A 13,141-nucleotide genomic window follows, 5' to 3' on the forward strand; every position below is an offset into this window, starting at 1 on the left:
AGAATTGGGGGAGAGGGATCGCCACATTACTTCCTTCATGTTATTTTTGGATATGACTAGCATTCCCTCCCCTTACACACACCCCCTTTTTTCCCAGCCCCCATCTCTTGCTTGCATTACGAGCTCATACAACCGCTCTCACGTACTCTGAAGCAAAAGCGAGAGAGCAACAGCTGGACTGAAGCCACGGGACTTAAACTCCGCTTCCTCATTGCCAGCAGGCTTTGTTCTTTGGAATCACTCAGAACTGGGGAGAACGTCTTCACTGCTGACTGCGAGTGGCTGGAATTTTTGGCAACTCAGCTCTATTAATTTTTTCTGTGCTCTTCTGCAAACTAGGCTGAATTTAGAGCAGCAAAGCAAAGAGCCGGGAGTAGTCAAGAAATAAAGAATCCAGAGACGATCAGCCATCACCTTCTTTGTGGGGGTAGGGGTCCCTCTGTTCCACCACGGTAAGTGCCAGCATTAAATGTATGTAAAGATGCAAGAAAACAAAGTAGTTGTTTTACTACAGGAGGGGAGGGGAAAGAAGTACGTGAATGATTCACACTGTGTGTCTGCAGTTACAGCGGTGTCGGAGCAGTGCCTAGCAAGAAATTTTTCCTCATTGCTCATTTTTTGAAAAGCTGTACAAGAATGTATCTATTTTAGCCAAATTCCTGAACACCTGTACAACTGGAAAGCTTTCCAAATTGTTTCAGTATTGGGTTTTCTGCATATCTGCTTTGTTTTGTATTGCGTAGAACAGAGTGACTTTAACTTGTGGGATAACCCCTTGCTTTTAAGAACAAAGCTGAGCCTGGGCAGGAAAAATCTTCCATCGTATAGGGTACATATAGAACTAAAGTTCAGGGAGGAGGGGGAGTGAAAAAGGATAAGAGACTTCCCTAAGACTGTTTATCTTATAGGGACTGAAAATAGACTTATCTCAGATGATGGGCATTCATTCAGAGGTCGTCCCCTTGTCGTGTGTCGTGCCCCCCTTCAGCCCCCCTGCCCTTAGGAGCTGAGTGAATCTGAATTTAAAAGCAAAAAGTCTGTGGGCCTTCTGGTTTAGAGCATGAAAATAAAAGTTAATGTACTGTCGAAGAGAGTGTGTGCTTGGATAAATGACTATCATAGAAAGGACAAGAACTTGCAAAAAGAAACTTGGTGCTTTTCCAATAAGCAGAGTGATTTAGCTGTCCTTGCTTTATTTAAAAGCTTTACTACTGCTGTCTTCAAAGGTTGCTAGCAGAATCAATTGCTTTGTAACTAAGATCTTGTATTTTAATTAAATTTTTTATCTATTTTGTCTTCCAGAAAAATTTTATAACAATCAGTGCAGCACCAGGTTAATCCAAATGCCTTGCTTTCAGAAATGCTATATCCAGCTGTCAAAAGAAATTCACTATAGGGACCCATTTGCTTTAAAGCTACTGATAAGCACTGCTATCAGTACACTGTTTTGTCTTGCTATCTTTAAATGATATATAAGAAACTCTTGAAATCCAAATGTTAAAATATGTAATAAATGTAGAGAAGGGGAGAAGATCAGGTGGTTGAATGAATTTAAGTAATTAAAAATATAAAAATAAACTTACGCATTACCAAGGCAATTGACCTGGAAAGATGAAAGCTTTAATTTTTCATTTTTGCTTAACTCTGGCTCCATTAACTACTTCAGGTAGTTATTTCTATATTTTAGAGGAAAGCAGTCCCTTTATTTTACCGCCTCATTTATTACTGGTTTCTCAGAAACTTGTGGAGGTGAATCTAGTCACATGAAACAGATGCTGAATGTGCAAATGGGTGCTTGTGCAAAGTAGGGGAGGCACTGACAATCACCTGCTTGTTCTGAGATCTATAACTTCTGGTTGTTTTCTAATTCAGAAATAGGTAACCAATGTTCACCCATTCTGACCTTTACGCTTCTGAGTAGTGTGGTAATTGGTTTAAAAAAAAAAAAAAACTGCTAAATTCTATTTCTTTCAAATAATTGCAAAATAATGCTCAGAAGGATAGTTTCCAATATGTTATAATGTTGGTGAAGTTTAGTATAGATTTTATCTGTTGTGGACTAAGGCATTTCTTTCTATGGCAGTTACTAGCTCTATTTTTGGCAAGTTATTCACTGAACTGGAATTGCAAACTAGAACTAGCAAAGATTCTTTTTCAGAGCTAAAAATGGAATAGGGTTTTCCAGTGCTGGGCTCCCCCCTGCTGATGGCACTACGTCAGGTTTTCTCAGCAGTTGCTTTCAGTTTCATAGTTTACATGGGTGCTATAATGACTTCATTTTTCTTTTTTTTTTCTTTTTTTTTTTTTCCCCATCGATGTAGTGGAAGAATGTGACATCTTTATGTTGTTTTTCCTGCTTTGATGTGTTAATGCATAGTTTCTACTGACTGTGAGGTTTGGCAGTGAGGGAATTCAGAGATGGGCCTTAACCAAAACCCCTGGATTCTACCATGTCTACAATATGAGAAGGTTAATATCTGGATCCAAACCTCTTGGCTCTGGTCTATTCCTGTTATAAATGCACTTCACTTTGGCCACATGTTTCAATTGCTTTTTGTGGTGATTCAAGACACAAAAAAATCTTTCAGGCTGTAGACAGACTTTTAAAGAGGAAGTAACATTTAAGAATCTTGCAGTTAGTTAAGCAAAGCTTGCTTATTTGCTCCTTAAATTTGACCTTTAGAAGCCTCCAGGGAATTACATTCCCCTTCCTCTGTTATAATTGTAGAAGTAAGTAACATTTTGGAACTCCTTCTATGAGGTCCTGAGAAAGCTAAGGTGCTTAGTTCCTCCTCACTAGCAGTGTTTATCCAGGTTATGCAAGTACCTCACAGGCTTTGTTTCACCCTAAGTGATCAGTCTGTAAGCTTTTAATGAAGCACCACATAAATTATTATCCGTGCCAAGAACTGTGACAGCCCGTGTTAAGCAATGCTGCAGTGCTTTGTAAAGGGACGCACAGATTGTTACCGAAATCACCATTATTCTGCTTTCTTAATTGATCAACTTTTCTGAGTCTGGCTAGCTTAAGGAATTCAATACCTCTCTGAATACAATTACACATATATCTGCCAGCTGCTTGTGGTATCTCTGCTTCAGCAAGAAAAGCTGTTCTGTGGCTGCACTGGCTCGCTGTGGCTTGTGGCTTACAGCTCTGATTTATTAGGCAGTAGTTACATTTTTTTCCTTTTTTCCTTGAATGATTCAATTGTGATGTCACTTTTTTTTGTCTTGGCTTTCACCTTTTAAAGAACGTTTGTTGTTTTTTTTGTTTTTGCTGCAGACAGTTCTTGTAACACTAGGGAAGTGGGAGATGTCCCAACGCAACTCTGTCTACCCCAGCACATTCCAGGGCCACCGAATCATTTGTGGTGAGAGTGATTCAGATCTGGTTAAGATGATTTAAAAGAGAGGTTATAGGCATACTGCAGTTCTGCATTTACGAACATAACAGGGAGTTTTTTTACTGCCTGATTGAGACCACATGGCTCCAACTTAGACTTTTTTTTTTAACGTGGAAATTGTTGGCTGAATGTACTCAAACAGTTTTTTTCTTAATTGCCTGGAGGCTAAGAGTTGGGATCATGGCATTCAATGGTAAGGTCAGGGTTAAAACAGTTTTTAATCTTCCTTTGACTAAAAGAAGAGATGGCTTCTTTGAATATTTTGCATGGACTACAAACATGCTCCTCTCCTACATTACATCAAACGTATCTCAAGAATTCTTTAGGACCCTACAGAGACCTGATTTGAAAGAGACAGGGAGAAAGACAGAGATGAGGGAAGATATCTCTGTCATAATCACACTAAGTGTGTTTTGTTCCAAATATTTGTGGAAGGTATGGAAAGTAAAAATGAGAGACAATGACCTTTTTGATTGTATATGGATTAATTACTTATTCTCAAAGCCAACGTTTTGGACTGCTCTGAAAAGGATCTATATGTTTAATGTACTTGAATGTATGTCAAAAATAACATAACTTAGCTTTCCATTCATTCAGAAACATGACATGTATAGAACACCAGAGATAAATTGCAAGAAAAAACGCTTTTATTGTGGCTATGGATAGCCTGAATTAAATATACCAGACTTGCTTACATTCCTAAAAAAAATAAATAAAATGGCATAAACCACAAAGACCTCTTCTATGTCTTAACTCCAAAATACCCATTCTGATGATATGGATATCTTAAGGAAAATTCTGACATACTGAATTTTACTAAGTGGTTTTAGTGTAATTATCTAAGATAAAATGTATCCACAATCTAAAGGATGAGATTGAAGTACATCCAGTGTAGATTATTACATACTATTATACTCTTCTTATATGTGTTATTTATTTGAAATACTCATTGTCTTGTCCTTCCCCCAATGCTCTCATAGTTTTTTCTTCTGCTATGTCCCATCAAGTGATGCATAGCACTTAATACAAGGCTTTCCTTGCCCAAGGAGACCCTCTGACAGTATGCTACTGCTTTTAAACCCCCTGCCTTCAGTGCTGCCTGCCTTTGAGGCATTGCAATGTTCCAGCATCTGCCTGCTGCACTCTACCAATGGAGTCACTGCTTTTCTGAATCTTTGCATGTCTCCTCTGTGACTGTTACAAATCTCTGTAGGATGTGACTTCTAGATGATGAATGCATTTTTATAATGACACTTTATAATTAAGTAGTTTCTAATTTGAAACAATAATAATGTTAGCATTAAAAAAAAAACCTTTCTCTGATTGTAAAATGAAGTAAATATGAAGAGGATTTCTTAAATTGTCTAGAAACAGTATGCAACTATTACTCTGCAGCAGCAAATGCAATAAGGAATTACAGAATTTTTGCTGTCTTTAGGTAGTGGGGTAGTAAATTTAGCTGGCTGAGACTGGAAAAAGACTATAAATCTTCATACAGTTGTGTACATCCTTTTGAACAGTTTCTTAACATGACTTCTTTCTCTAATTTCCACGTGTGCTTTTTTCTTAACTTAAAAAAAAAAGGTAAAAACTGGAGAGGAAAAAAAAAAAAAAAGCCAGCATTAACCTTTAACCAGTGTTGACAAATCCCTGTATAGGTAATTTCTGCCTTATGTAAACTGCAATGTAAATGTTTAAAAGTTATTCCTGAATAATAGATTCACTTTGATAAGAGGTGAAATTTGTCCCTGATGTGTTATTGTGTTCTTTCAGTGTTTAGTTCTAATGTACTAATGCACATGAAAGTCACATAAATGAACTTGAATTGTTTATAGACCTGACAATTATAATAAAGATAAAACAATGCAGCTTTTATGCCAGGGGAAAAAGAGACACACAAGAAAAAAACAAACAAAAAAACTGGAAGGAGAGCACCTCAGTGAGAAGCTGAGAATGAAACAGAGCTGGTAACATTCTGCTGCATGATATAGGTGGCACGTGGTTATATGGAAAGATCAGAAAATTTGGTTCTGTGCAACATTTCAAGGTCAGCATTGATAAAGCTGCTAGGAGTTAGTAGGTATCGATGTGTAACTTGTCATTTTTGCCAAACTTATGACTACTTGTATGGTGTTTTCTGGCTGTAGGGCAATCTGGACTGAACTGCTCATACACAAAATACATCCCCTCTCTTTCTTCAGTTTTTTAAACAGTGAAGAGAGGCACAATGGAAAAGGGCTGGAAACAAGGATCAAGGAATTCTAGGATTTACTTGGGCCACAGAAAGCATATGTAAATATCAGTCACTGCAGTAAAGTGTATACCTTTAAAGCAGACTTGAGTGCTGCCCACCAACGTGTTGGATTCCTGTGGAATCTTCAGTTTTCCAGTAAAAGCGGCTTTTGATACTATTTAATATTTCATTTTTTCTTAATGGTGGTGAAAAATACATGTTATGCTTTGAAATGTGGCTGGCTGGGCCAGTGTGTGTTGGTATATGGGAGAAATCTTGGATGCAATGAAAGTATGGAGCAAGTAGGCCGCGGCCATAGCAGCCCAGATAGTGGCTCAAGCTCACAACATTTTATGTGTGTGCTTTTGAATTGTCGCTTTTGGCAGCTGGCAGCCATGGATATCCATCTAGAAGGATGGAAAGCAAAGTGTTAAGTGAGAGCTATGCTGCATCTTGCAGTCTATGGCAGTGCTTTAACTGTATTCAGTAGATGCTGAACAGGCAGCATCAGTTAATCGCTGTTAATTAGGTAAATGGGATGCTTAGGACTAGTTTAGATAATAAATGTTGTCTTCCCCTTAATAGTCTTGTGAGCTTTGAAGTGCACAGTAATGCAGGGGTTAACCTTAGTGACAAGTAGCTGTCTGCCCAGTAAAGCCAGTAAGTCACTCACATCTTGCCTGTGCTTTGTAATTTCTGTAAAAGGATGCTGTGCATAAGGAAGGTTGCTGAGGAAATGGTGGCATAGGTTTTGTTGCTTTGGGAGAACTGTGGCTCCAAAGACAGTTTTCCTTCCCCGCCCTTTCCTTCCTCTCATCTGCTGTCTCATCTAGTCCCTTTCATTTGGCTCACGCTGAATTTATCCTAGGACTCCCCAGATGTTATCTGCAAAGTTATGAGTCCTGCTTTAACTCCTGATGGGTGACTTTTTGCTGTGTCTCTCATTGTACCTACCTCTGAGATAGAATATAAGGAAATAGCGTATCCAAGCTCTGAAGATGACAACTGCCACATATAGATTAAGCCCTCTTTTCCCCAGGAACTGTGAAAAATGTGTTTTTGCTAATAATACATTATGCATCAGTAATCAGTATTGTTGATGTCCTTTTTTTTTTTTACTAGTTAATGTTGGAAATTTTAATTCAGGAAGGTGCTGGTTTCAGTCTAGAAAGGCTTAGAAATTATTTATGTTACAAATGCAGGCTTGCAAAGTGTCAGAAGTGCTCTGGCTCATCTAGATTGAGCTCTGCTATTGAAAAGAAAGTTGATATTTAGGTTATGATGTAATACAATTATATGTGTGACCTCAGCTCTGGCTTTAAAATTTTCCGTTTCTCAATTTCTCCTTAAATAGTTTTCTCACAATCCCAGTTATACAAAGAAAGCAGTCAGTGCCATTGAATCTGAATTACAAATTGAAGAATGTATTGGTTATAGCAGGCTTTAGCTGTTCAGATGGAGAGTAGCCTATTCAGGAATTATTGCATCCATAAGTTGAGGACAAAATTTAACAAAAATGTTAACAATTTCCAAGAAAGTGCAAATTAGCTGCATTTTTGCTGGGTCTTGACTATGTAGTTCCTGTTGGCTTCTGGGTTGGCAAGCAAATGTGAAAACAACATAAAAATTCAATATATATCAAAGTTTAAAAAACCTTAGATAAAGTTTTTAGACTAAAACCGAACTGGAATAATCAGAATTTCTTCTGCTCACTGTTTCAGGCCTGTCTAGTGAAAACATTCAAAGTGCAAAACTGTCACAACAGCAGAATAGTATTTGTGTACAAAGTTCTGATTTTGTTTGTGAACAAAAAAAAATAGTCGGCAATTGTTGATTTAAAACAAAAACCAAGCACCAGAGTGGAAGTAGTTACTATTGATTTATTTTTTTTAAATACACCAAGACATTAGCATTTTCTTCTGCAATTTTGTCTGTATATATTGTTAGGTATGTCACACAAACCCTCAAAAAACACTTTTATTTTTCCAAATAGTTCTGAGGGCACTTGAATGAGGACTTTGTTTAAAGGCTTAATGATCATCAAAGCTTTGATCTCCTAACAGAAATTATTATACGGGTCTCCAAGTCACATGCCCCTAACTTCAGCCAAACCATCTGTTCTAATTATATGATTGCTGCTTTTGTTATCTGTAAATATATGAAACAGATTCAGTCATGCTTTGGCTGCATAGTTACAATCAAGATACGGGTAAATAGATCAGTGTTCTCTTCTGCCTTTGTTCATTAACGTATAATGTTCTGCATGGATTATCATCAACGTTTCTGCAGTGGTCTGGGAATACAGATCATCATCATCTTGAAGGTTTTCAGTCTTAGTGGTTTCCCTGCTTGGCACCTGAGACCTTCTGCTGTTACTGAAAGTCGTGGTCAGTGAGAGCTGAGGTGCTTGCTCTCTGCAGTCTGTGCTGTTCTGCAGGACAATGCCCATCTCTGTAGCCTGAGTCTCACTGAGTGACTGCTGTCAGGCTTTGTGCAAGGCACTGACAAAACTGCTGACAGCTTTCTTCCTTTGATCTCAACTGCTGCATTACTGACCTGACTCACACAAATTAAGTATTTTATCTTCCAATCAACCAAGTGTATGTACTGTCTCTAGCTTGGAATTACCTACCACAAAGAGGGAGATGATGGTAGGAATAGCACCCACAGTTTTGTATTTAATCTGATGTAGTTTAGCTAATGTTCCATATTAAAATAAAAAGGCTTATCCATTCAGCTGCAATAATGCAGATAGTTCTTCAGGGATACTTAATTGTGCATTTAAAAAGCACAGAGGCTGCAATACGTGTCATAGTTGATACAGTAATTTTCTACCTTTCATAACTACAGCAAGATGTTTGCCAGTCCTGAAGGTAAACCTGCAAATTCCACCATTGCCATTCATGTTTTCAGTATGTATTAGACTACATGCACTGGATGAAGGTTTCTTTTTTTCTTACTGTTGACCTGCAAATTGTTAACATGGCCTTATTCAGAGTTTCTCTTGTTGCTGTTCTTTTTTTTTCTTTCCTTTTTCTCCTTTCTGTGAAATAGAATGATTGATCTAAAATTCTTCTTGGCTTCTTTTTAACTATTATGGTTTTGAGAAGTATTACTGCTTCTTGTGAAGGCTATCTTGCTAGCCATGAACTCACCACTAACTCACTCACCACAATCATATTAAATGCAATGTACCTCATGTATAGAATTTAAACTGTGTAAATGCAATTTCACGCTCTTTCTCTATTCTCTTTACTCCTAAACTCTTCACACTCCTTCCCTCAAAGTCCAAAATATTATCCCTGAAAAATTATTAGGCCTGGCTGTTATGTAAGAGGTTCCCTTCTACATGTGGCAAAATAATTACAGAATGATAGTTCAAAATCCTTTCCTGTTCAAAGAAGTGTACAAAGAGCAGAGTTTCAGTTACAGACAATATGCATTCCATTTTAGTTAGACATGTAATTGTGTTAATCCTACAAGCCTCAACAGTTCTTTGGGCCTGAAAAATGTTCGGTATTTTACATGTGATTGTTCAGTATTTAGTTTTTCTAACCTATTGTAACTGCTTCTAATTTTCTTTTTCTTCTCAAGTTCATGTTCATCTCATTGAGTACAAGAAGTGGTAACTTGATGTAAATCTAGGTCTGCATAACCCAAGGGATGGCATCTGCTATCTACATGAAGTCGCTGTGGTTATTCGATGTGCAATCTGAAGACTTATGTCCATAGCTGCCCTCAGCATTAAGGGAAGTTGTCTACACCAAACCCTTCCTCACAACAGGCAAAGAGACCCCTAAGAATTAAGCTCCAAAATTTCACTGTCCTGCAGTGCTGTGTAATAATTCACATCAGCCTATTCATTCCAATCTACTAGATTTTTCAAAGACTGAACAGTAATTTCATGGCTATCTCCAGTCATGCAAGGTCAGAATTTGTTCTTATTCTAGAGACCCAGTAAGTGTGTGGAAAGTGGTCTTAGACTTAAGGCAGTGGTTCTGACAGGGTTCTGACCTGGCTCTTACACATTGTGAGTGAACCTGGAGAAAGTGCTTAAGCTCTGTTTCTCAATAATAAAACGTATCTAATTATCTCACTTTCAATTACCGTTGCAATGCTCAAAGTTCTGTTGACAAAGCTTTTTTTTTTTTTTTTAAAGAGGAAAACTTTATTAGGCTACATCAGATGCAAGAGCATTCATTGCTCAACTACTGACACACATGGGTGAGTGGAAGGCATTGCTCTGAACCATTAGGTCCCACCTAGACTGTTATTACAAGATGGCCCAATACTTAGATGCAGTGAGATAGGTACCTTGCACTAAACACTCCAGAAAAGTGTAGTGTGTGTTCTTACTGAAGTGGTGTAATTTTGGGGCTAAGAACAAGTGGAAAATTTGCAACTGTTCAGTTATTTTTCAGTATCTCTTACTTAATTACACTGAGAAAATAGATGCGTGTTTAATACATAGATATTTTCATTAATCAATAACTATTATTATGAGTTGCTGATACTTCAAGCCAATCCTTTTTTTTTTTTTTTAAACTGATACTTGCAGACTTTTATGATTAAACTCTGAGGTCTCATAATTGAAGAAGCTAATTTTAAGTGAAGGGAAAGTTTTGTTGGTTTTTTTTTTTACTTCTAGCCTTTAACATCTTGATCTCTTGAAGCTGAAGGTATTTTGCTGGGAGGCACTACTGGCTTAGTTCTGAAGGAAATTTATTTTGATGTCACTGTGTAACAAGAGCTTGAAAAAATTACATGTTCTCAAGCCATCCAAATTGCTGAGTGATTGCTTTCGTTACTGAAATACAGAGCCATGGTGGTGGTGGAGCTACAAATAAGAGTTCTTTTGACTCTTAAGTTGAGCAAGAAGTTGCCCTTCTCTGACTTCTGAGGCAAGCAGTGCTTTTCCCTTTGACTTATTTGATTTATCCTTCCTTGGCTTGGTTATTTCTGGGACAGCACAACGATTTCTTAGGCACCTGTAAAAACACTTGAGCCATCATTTCACAGACAGCACTTAATCTCAGAAGCCACCTGATGGGAATTTTAGTAACTCAAAAATCAGGGCTTTGTTCCTCTGTCCTCCATGTGATAATGCATCTCATATGCTTTGAAAGCAGTTCCACCTGCAGTGATGCCCATTTCCTGAGTTGAGTTGTAAGTTACAGCAGTACCCACATACGTGTCAGAAAATGAACCTCTGTCAAGCAGAAGGTTGTATAACACATCCTCCCTACACCTGATGATCTCCAAAACAAAATAATGCCAGCGAACTGCCTAACACTGGCATGTGGGTGGGATGTTTTTACATTAAATATTGTTAACCACTCGCTCTACAGTAAGTTAGAACTGAAGAAAATTACTGCTAAAAGAATCTCATTAAATTAACCTGCCGTGCCATACAACTTACCTGATGCATGCAAGAATTCTCAAAAATGTCTCTTACAGCTAAAACCCTGAAAATATTGATAACTTAAATTTTCTATAAAATATTCTTGTTTTCAATATCTACATGATTACCTTCCTTCTCAAAACTCATTCATTCTTTTTATTTACATATATATACTGGAAAAAAAAATGGAGCTTATGTGCATGGAAATTCAGTAGTTACAGAAGTTTTGTCTATGAAATCCTCTATGAACAGGATTTGTTATTTGTAAACCACTGTCTGTATGGCCTGTAAATAATGAACATGCTTGTAGTAAAAGCATGCAAAAAAAAAAAAAAACTGCAGTTGCCTGCAGTTTGCATTGTATAATTGGTTACTAATTTGCATAGCATTTTTTCTCTTTCTTGATCTGATGATTAACCACATCTAGGAGGAACTGAATTGTCTATTCACGTCTTTTTGTCAGTTAAGTAGCTGTTGCTTTGCCTGAAAGCAGAAAAGAAAGTTCTGTGTGAGGTTTCTGAAACTGTGTGAAATCTGTCTTATACCTACACCCGGTCAGTGCGTTTGTCTTGGAAAAAAAAAACCATGCAGTTAAGATCAAGAGTAATACACTACTTTGTGTGTGGATGATGGACGCAAATAAGCAAAAAAGACCAGTCTTTTGGGCAAGGGATGGAGATAAAATCTAATGTGAGGTAGGGTTTAAACTTCGGTTTTCAGAAATGGAAAAGGTGTTATTCAGCAGACATTCAGTAATTTTCTACATGAAGGCTGACTGCAGTCTATGCAATTTGTTTTTTTTTTTTTTTTAAGAAGTTGCTATTTAGGCGTAAGATATTTGTTCATAATGATTGAAAAAGAAAACCTACAGACTTTTCCTTAATATTGACTACTTTTTTTTTTTTTTTGCCTGTTAAAGAAAGATCGTCTCCGTGCTGTTCTTACCAAATAAATAAAGTTGTACGGATACCTTAGTTTGCATGATCAAGCAGGATTACTCAAAGCATGATATCTCATTTGGGTGCTGTTAAATGCACTTGTGAAATACTGTTCGCCCCAGTGCCAGAGACCCATGAATGGTAAGAATTGCTTCCCTTGATTCTTCGCCTTTACAAGACTTCGAAGCCACTTCAAAATAAAGCTGCTAGGTACTTTTCATTGCTTTTCTATTAAATTTTTAAATAAATATTTTCCATTACAATCAGAGAGTTAAAAAAACAAAAAAAAAGTAACATCCAGTTTTTTATAAAAACTATTCCTGCAAGAAGTGAATAGTCTGTAGTGAACAATACCACAACCTCTTGCACAGCCTGCTATGACAGACGTGTTCATTAATCACAGATAGTTTTGGATAACGTATCCAAATAAGTTGCATATAGTTGGTATCTTTTTTCTATGTGATATATTCTCTTCTGTTTCTATAAAGAAAAGAATAATATTGAATTTGTTCATGATACGTATGGAATGTAATTTAATTTCATTTTTTAAATCTCCCCACCTTTTCTTTTACATACCAGTATGCTGTTACCACATCACATCCTGCCTATCTTCTCTGCTTTGATAAGAATGCAGTCTTAACTCAGACACATTCAATTTTTCACAGTTTTTTTTTACTGAATTAGAAAGGTTCTGTACCGTTTAACTCATTCTTCTCTGTAGTTTTCCATAGTAGAGTCAAATTATAATAAATATGTTTAAAAATAAGTTTTATCTATTTAAATTACTGGCTATAGTTCTCCCACACCAAAAGTCTCAAAGACTTTCAAGAAGAAAGGCAATGTATAATCCCTTGAAAATAAAAGTTCTAAGCAAAGGAACAAAGTAGATGAAGAATTATCAAGGGATGCAGTCCTAGTTCTAAATATTTCTACTGATTTAATTTATATTAAAATATGCACAATTGTTTAGACTAGGTTGCTCAGTTAAAAATAGCTTGTAAAAATAGCAGAAAGGCCTTAGGAAATAGGAGACTTACCACATGGGGTAAATTTGACTAAGTTTAGTAATTTCAGGATCATGCATGTGGGAAGCAAACATTTATATTCTGCATAAAAATAGCTTAGCAATTCTGGGGCTGAAATCATTGGCACTGAGTGAGAGAAA

The 13,141-nt window shown here is 36.9% G+C and overlaps 1 protein-coding gene across 1 annotated transcript in view; it reads left to right on the forward strand.

Moving 5' to 3' along the window:
- Window positions 1-339: 339 nt before the first annotated feature.
- Window positions 340-13,141, forward strand: part of LOC116242847 (palladin) — a 139,931-nt gene continuing 127,129 nt past the window's right edge. Inside the window, exon 1 of the mRNA XM_090138495.1 lies at window positions 340-452. The gene's annotated coding sequence lies outside the window, so the exon portion shown is untranslated. The remainder of the gene's footprint in view (window positions 453-13,141) is intronic.

This window comes from Phasianus colchicus, chromosome 4 (assembly GCF_987193195.1).
Source record: "Phasianus colchicus chromosome 4, bPhaCol1.hap1.1, whole genome shotgun sequence".
NCBI classification, from domain to species: Eukaryota; Metazoa; Chordata; class Aves; order Galliformes; family Phasianidae; genus Phasianus; species Phasianus colchicus.